Source organism: Opisthocomus hoazin, unplaced genomic scaffold (assembly GCF_030867145.1).
Source record: "Opisthocomus hoazin isolate bOpiHoa1 unplaced genomic scaffold, bOpiHoa1.hap1 HAP1_SCAFFOLD_124, whole genome shotgun sequence".
Lineage (NCBI taxonomy): Eukaryota > Metazoa > Chordata > Aves > Opisthocomiformes > Opisthocomidae > Opisthocomus > Opisthocomus hoazin.
Window position 1 is genome coordinate 110,001 of NW_027448734.1, and position 7,500 is coordinate 117,500.

Consider the following 7,500-nt stretch of genomic DNA (forward strand, 5'->3'; position numbering starts at 1 on the left):
GCCGCAGGCCCACCCACCCCGTGCAGGCACCCCTGCATACGGGCCTCCGGCAGGGCCGGCCTGCCGACCCCAGCCATCCCCCGCAAGCCCCTCCACCGCCGCCCCGACTGAGACAGCACAGGCAGCCCGCCGCCGGCCCTTCCCACCCCGTGCAGGCACCCCTGCATACGGGCCTCCGGCAGGGCCGGCCTGCCGCCCCCAGCCACCCCCCGCAAGCCCCCCCACCGCCGCCCCGGCTCAGAGAGCACAGGCACCCCGCCGCCGCCCCTTCCCACCCCGTGCAGGCACCCCTGCATACGGGCCTCCGGCAGGGCCGGCCTGCCGCCCCCAGCCACCCCCCGCAAGCCCCCCCACCGCCGCCCCGGCTGAGAGAGCACAGGCAGCCCGCCGCCGGCCCTTCCCACCCCGTGCAGGCACCCCTGCATACGGGCCTCCGGCAGGGCCGGCCTGCCGACCCCAGCCACCCCCCGCAAGCCCCCCCCACCGCCGCCCCGGCTCAGAGAGCACAGGCAGCCCGCCGCCGGCCCTTCCCACCCCGTGCAGGCACCCCTGCATACGGGCCTCCGGCAGGGCCGGCCTGCCGCCCCCAGCCACCCCCCGCAACCCCCCCCACCGCCGCCCCGGCTGAGAGATCACAGGCAGCCCGCCGCCGGCCCTTCCCACCCCGTGCAGGCACCCCTGCATACGGGCCTCCGGCAGGGCCGGCCTGCCGACCCCAGCCACCCCCCGCAAGCCCCCCCCACCGCCGCCCCGGCTCAGAGAGCACAGGCAGCCCGCCGCAGGCCCACCCACCCCGTGCAGGCACCCCTGCATACGGGCCTCCGGCAGGGCCGGCCTGCCGACCCCAGCCACCCCCCGCAAGCCCCCCCACCGCCGCCCCGACTGAGACAGCACAGGCAGCCCGCCGCCGGCCCTTCCCACCCCGTGCAGGCACCCCTGCATACGGGCCTCCGGCAGGGCCGGCCTGCCGCCCCCAGCCACCCCCCGCAACCCCCCCCACCGCCGCCCCAGCTGAGAGAGCACAGGCAGCCCGCCGCCGGCCCTTCCCACCCCGTGCAGGCACCCCTGCATACGGGCCTCCGGCAGGGCCGGCCTGCCGCCCCCAGCCACCCCCCACAAGCCCCCCCACCACCGCCCCGGCTGAGAAAGCACAGGCAGCCCGCCGCCGGCCCTTCCCACCCCGTGCAGGCACCCCTGCATACGGGCCTCCGGCAGGGCCGGCCTGCCGACCCCAGCCACCCCCCGCAAGCCCCCCCACCGCCGCCCCGGCTGAGAGAGCACAGGCAGCCCGCCGCCGGCCCTTCCCACCCCGTGCAGGCACCCCTGCATACGGGCCTCCGGCAGGGCCGGCCTGCCGCCCCCAGCCACCCGCCACAGGCCCCCCCACCGCCGCCCCGGCTGAGACAGCACAGGCAGCCCGCCGCCGGCCCTTCCCAAACCGTGCAGGCACCCCTGCATACGGGCCTCCGGCAGGGCCGGCCTGCCGCCCACAGCCACCCCCCGCAACCCCCCCCACCGCCGCCCCGGCTGAGAGAGCACAGGCAGCCCGCCGCCGGCCCTTCCCACCCCGTGCAGGCACCCCTGCATACGGGCCTCCGGCAGGGCCGGCCTGCCGCCCCCAGCCACCCCCCGCAAGCCCCCCCCACCGCCGCCCCGGCTCAGAGAGCACAGGCAGCCCGCCGCAGGCCCACCCACCCCGTGCAGGCACCCCTGCATACGGGCCTCCGGCAGGGCCGGCCTGCCGACCCCAGCCACCCCCCGCAAGCCCCCCCACCGCCGCCCCGACTGAGACAGCACAGGCAGCCCGCCGCCGGCCCTTCCCACCCCGTGCAGGCACCCCTGCATACGGGCCTCCGGCAGGGCCGGCCTGCCGCCCCCAGCCACCCCCCGCAACCCCCCCCACCGCCGCCCCGGCTGAGAGAGCACAGGCAGCCCGCCGCCGGCCCTTCCCACCCCGTGCAGGCACCCCTGCATACGGGCCTCCGGCAGGGCCGGCCTGCCGCCCCCAGCCACCCCCCGCAAGCCCCCCCACCGCCGCCCCGGCTGAGACAGCACAGGCAGCCCGCCGCCGGCCCTTCCCACCCCGTGCAGGCACCCCTGCATACGGGCCTCCGGCAGGGCCGGCCTGCCGACCCCAGCCACCCCTCCGCAAGCCCCCCCACCGCCGCCCCGGCTGAGAGAGCACAGGCAGCCCGCCGCCGGCCCTTCCCACCCCGTGCAGGCACCCCTGCATACGGGCCTCCGGCAGGGCCGGCCTGCCGCCCCCAGCCACCCGCCGCAGGCCCCCCCCCCGCCGCCCCGGCTGAGACAGCACAGGCAGCCCGCCGCTGCCCCTTCCCACCCCGTGCAGGCACCCCTGCATACGGGCCTCCGGCAGGGCCGGCCTGCCGCCCCCAGCCACCCCCCGCAAGCCCCCCCCACCGCCGCCCCGGCTCAGAGAGCACGGGCAGCCCGCCGCCGGCCCTTCCCACCCCGTGCAGGCACCCCTGCATACGGGCCTCCGGCAGGGCCGGCCTGCCGACCCCAGCCACCCCCCGCAAGCCCCCCCACCGCCGCCCCGGCTGAGAGAGCACAGGCAGCCCGCCGCCGCCCCTTCCCACCCCGTGCAGGCACCCCTGCATACGGGCCTCCGGCAGGGCCGGCCTGCCGCCCCCAGCCACCCCCCGCAAGCCCCCCCACCGCCGCCCCGGCTGAGAGAGCACAGGCAGCCCGCCGCCGGCCCTTCCCACCCCGTGCAGGCACCCCTGCATAGGGGCCTCCAGCAGGGCCGGCCTGCCGCCCCCAGCCACCCCCCGCAAGCCCCCCCACCGCCGCCCCGGCTGAGACAGCACAGGCACCCCGCCGCCGCCCCTTCCCACCCCGTGCAGGCACCCCTGCATACGGGCCTCCGGCACGGCCGGCCTGCCGCCCCCAGCCACCCCCCACAAGCCCCCCCACCGCCGCCCCGGCTGAGAGAGCACAGGCAGCCCGCCGCCGGCCCTTCCCACCCCGTGCAGGCACCCCTGCATAGGGGCCTCCGGCAGGGCCGGCCTGCCGCCCCCAGCCACCCCCCACAAGCCCCCCCACCGCCGCCCCGGCTGAGACAGCACAGGCACCCCGCCGCCGCCCCTTCCCACCCCGTGCAGGCACCCCTGCATACGGGCCTCCGGCACGGCCGGCCTGCCGCCCCCAGCCACCCCCCACAAGCCCCCCCACCGCCGCCCCGGCTGAGAGAGCACAGGCAGCCCGCCGCCGCCCCTTCCCACCCCGTGCAGGCACCCCTGCATACGGGCCTCCGGCAGGGCCGGCCTGCCGACCCCAGCCACCCCCCGCAAGCCCCCCCACCGCCGCCCCGGCTGAGAGAGCACAGGCAGCCCGCCGCCGGCCCTTCCCACCCCGTGCAGGCACCCCTGCATACGGGCCTCCAGCACGGGCGACCCGCTCTGTCCGCAGGGAGGACAGGTCTACCCCTTCTGCCGGCAGGGAGGCCAGGTCTACCCGTTCTGGCGGCAGGGAGACCAGGTCTACCCGTTCTGCCGGCAGGGATGCCAGGTCTACCCGTTTTACCGGCAGGGAGGCCAGGTCTACCCGTATTGCCGGCAGGGAGGCCAGGTCTACCCGTTTTACCGGCAGGGATGCCAGGTCTACCCGTTCTAGCGGCAGGGAGACCAGGTCTACCCGTATTGCCGGCAGGGATGCCAGGTCTACCCGTTTTACCGGCAGGGATGCCAGGTCTACCCATTTACCGGCAGGGATGCCAGGTCTACCCGTTCTGGCTGCAGGGAGGCCAGGTCTACCCATATTGCCGGCAGGGAGACCAGGTCTACCCATTTACCGGCAGGGAGACCAGGTCTACCCGTTCTGGCGGCAGGGAGAACAGGTCTACCCTTTTTGCCGGCAGGGAGACCAGGTCTACCCGTTTTGCCGGCAGGGAGACCAGGTCTACCCGTTCTGGCTGCAGGGAGACCAGGTCTACCCGTTTTGCCGGCAGGGATAACAGGTCTACCCGATTTACCTGCAGGGAGACCAGGTCTACCCCTTCTGCCGGCAGGGAGACCAGGTCTACCCGTTTTGCCGGCAGGGATGCCAGGTCTACCCGTTCTGGCGGCAGGGAGAACAGGTCTACCCGTTTTACCTGCAGGGAGAACAGGTCTACCCGTTTTACCGGCAGGGAGACCAGGTCTACCCGTTTTGCCGGCAGGGATGCCAGGTCTACCCGTTTTACCTGCAGGGATGCCAGGTCTACCCGTTTTACCGGCAGGGAGGCCAGGGCTACCCGTTCTGCCGGCAGGGAGGCCAGGTCTACCCGTTCTAGCGGCAGGGAGACCAGGTCTACCCATTTACCGGCAGGGAGACCAGGTCTACCCGTTTTGCCGGCAGGGATGCCAGGTCTACCCGTTTTGCCGGCAGGGATAACAGGTCTACCCGTTTTACCTGCAGGGAGGCCAGGTCTACCCGTTTTACCGGCAGGGATGCCAGGTCTACCCGTTTTGCCGGCAGGGATGCCAGGTCTACCCGTTCTGGCGGCAGGGAGACCAGGTCTACCCGTTCTGCCGGCAGGGATGCCAGGTCTACCCGTTTTACCTGCACGGAGACCAGGTCTACCCGTTTTACCGGCAGGGAGGCCAGGTCTACCCGTTCTGGCGGCAGGGAGAACAGGTCTACCCTTTTTGCCGGCAGGGAGACCAGGTCTACCCGTTTTGCCGGCAGGGATGCCAGGTCTACCCGTTCTGGCGGCAGGGAGAACAGGTCTACCCGTTTTACCGGCAGGGAGAACAGGTCTACCCGTTTTACCGGCAGGGATGCCAGGTCTACCCGTTTTGCCGGCAGGGATGCCAGGTCTACCCGTTTTACCTGCAGGGATGCCAGGTCTACCCGTTTTACCGGCAGGGAGGCCAGGTCTACCCGTTCTGCCGGCAGGGAGGCCAGGTCTACCCGTTCTAGCGGCAGGGAGACCAGGTCTACCCATTTACCGGCAGGGAGACCAGGTCTACCCGTTTTGCCGGCAGGGATGCCAGGTCTACCCGTTTTGCCGGCAGGGATAACAGGTCTACCCGTTTTACCTGCAGGGAGGCCAGGTCTACCCGTTTTACCGGCAGGGAGACCAGGTCTACCCGTTTTGCCGGCAGGGATGCCAGGTCTACCCGTTTTACCTGCACGGAGACCAGGTCTACCCGTTTTACCGGCAGGGAGGCCAGGTCTACCCGTTCTGGCGGCAGGGAGAACAGGTCTACCCATTTACCGGCAGGGAGACCAGGTCTACCCGTTTTGCCGGCAGGGATGCCAGGTCTACCCGTTTTGCCGGCAGGGATGCCAGGTCTACCCGTTTTACCTGCAGGGATGCCAGGTCTACCCGTTTTACCGGCAGGGAGGCCAGGTCTACCCGTTCTGCCGGCAGGGAGGCCAGGTCTACCCGTTCTAGCGGTAGGGAGACCAGGTCTACCCATTTACCGGCAGGGAGACCAGGTCTACCCGTTTTGCCGGCAGGGATGCCAGGTCTACCCGTTTTGCCGGCAGGGATAACAGGTCTACCCGTTTTACCTGCAGGGAGGCCAGGTCTACCCGTTTTACCGGCAGGGAGACCAGGTCTACCCGTTCTGCCGGCAGGGATGCCAGGTCTACCCGTTTTACCTGCACGGAGACCAGGTCTACCCGTTTTACCGGCAGGGAGGCCAGGTCTACCCGTTCTGGCGGCAGGGAGAACAGGTCTACCCTTTTTGCCGGCAGGGAGACCAGGTCTACCCGTTTTACCGGCAGGGATGCCAGGTCTACCCGCTTCCGGCAGGGATGCCAGGTCTACCCGGTTCCAGGCAGGGAGGCCTCGTCTACCCGTTCTGCCGGCAGGGAGGCCAGGTCTACCCGTTTTACCGTCCGCCGGGTCCGGTGTGCCCGATGTGGCCGCCGGAGCTGCCGGCGGAAAGGGATGCCTCGTCTACCTCGCTCCGGCGGGACTTTGGCTCCACCGCGGTTCTGGCAGGTAGACGTCTTGCCCGGTTCTTCTTCGGAGCTGCCGAAGGGGTCGCTGCTTTGCGCTGCCTCCAGTTACGTCATGGTAAGAGTCGGCGGCGCTCGCGCGCCTCCCCGCTGGGGGAAGACGGTTCTCTTCGAGCCCGCCGGGGCCGGGGACCTCGCTGTCCGTATACTAGGGCAGAGGGCTGGCGCTCGCGGACCAGCGCCATCGAACCGCTGCAGCTACTCGCGGTTCAGCCGGCAGACTCGGGCGTTGCACGGCGGCTGTGGCCGTGGCCGTTCTGCCTCCTACCTATCGCGCACGGCGCTTCCGACTGCCAGAAGCCGCGCGAAGCCGCTGCTTGCCCGCAGGCTCCGGTGGCCGTTGCCGACTGGAGCGAGGGCTCCAAGAGGGGTTTCTCCAGGGCCGGGCCGAGACGGGCGGCGGTCGCCGGCACTCGAACGCTTGTCACCCGCGGCTCAGCCGGCAGACTCGGGCGTTGCCCGGCGGCCCTGGCCGTGGCCGTTCTGCCTCCTACCTATCGCGCACGGCGCTTCCGACTGCCAGAAGCCGCGCGAAGCCGCTGCTTGCCCGCAGGCTCCGGTGGCCGTTGCCGACTGGAGCGAGGGCTCCAAGAGGGGTTTCTCCAGGGCCGGGCCGAGACCGGCGGCGGTCGCCGGCACTCGAACGCTTGTCAGCCGCGGCTCAGCGGGCAGACTCGGGCGTTGCCCGGCGGCCCTGGCCGTGGCCGTTCTGCCTCCTACCTATCGCGCACGGCGCTTCCGACTGCCAGAAGCCGCGCGAAGCCGCTGCTTGCCCGCAGGCTCCGGTGGCCGTTGCCGACTGGAGCGAGGGCTCCAAGAGGGGTTTCTCCAGGGCCGGGCCGAGACCGGCGGCGGTCGCCGGCACTCGAACGCTTGTCAGCCGTGGCTCAGCCGGCAGACTCGGGCGTTGCCCGGCGGCCCTGGCCGTGGCCGTTCTGCCTCCTACCTATCGCGCACGGCGCTTCCGACTGCCAGAAGCCGCGCGAAGCCGCTGCTTGCCCGCAGGCTCCGGTGGCCGTTGCCGACTGGAGCGAGGGCTCCAAGAGGGGTTTCTCCAGGGCCGGGCCGAGACCGGCGGCGGTCGCCGGCACTCGAACGCTTGTCAGCCGCGGCTCAGCCGGCAGACTCGGGCGTTGCCCGGCGGCCCTGGCCGTGGCCGTTCTGCCTCCTACCTATCGCGCACGGCGCTTCCGACTGCCAGAAGCCGCGCGAAGCCGCTGCTTGCCCGCAGGCTCCGGTGGCCGTTGCCGACTGGAGCGAGGGCTCCAAGAGGGGTTTCTCCAGGGCCGGGCCGAGACGGGCGGCGGTCGCCGGCACTCGAACGCTTGTCACCCGCGGCTCAGCCGGCAGACTCGGGCGTTGCCCGGCGACCCTGGCCGTGGCCGTTCTGCCTCCTACCTATCGCGCACGGCGCTTCCGACTGCCAGAAGCCGCGCGAAGCCGCTGCTTGCCCGCAGGCTCCGGTGGCCGTTGCCGACTGGAGCGAGGGCTCCAAGAGGGGTTTCTCCAGGGCCGGGCCGAGACGGG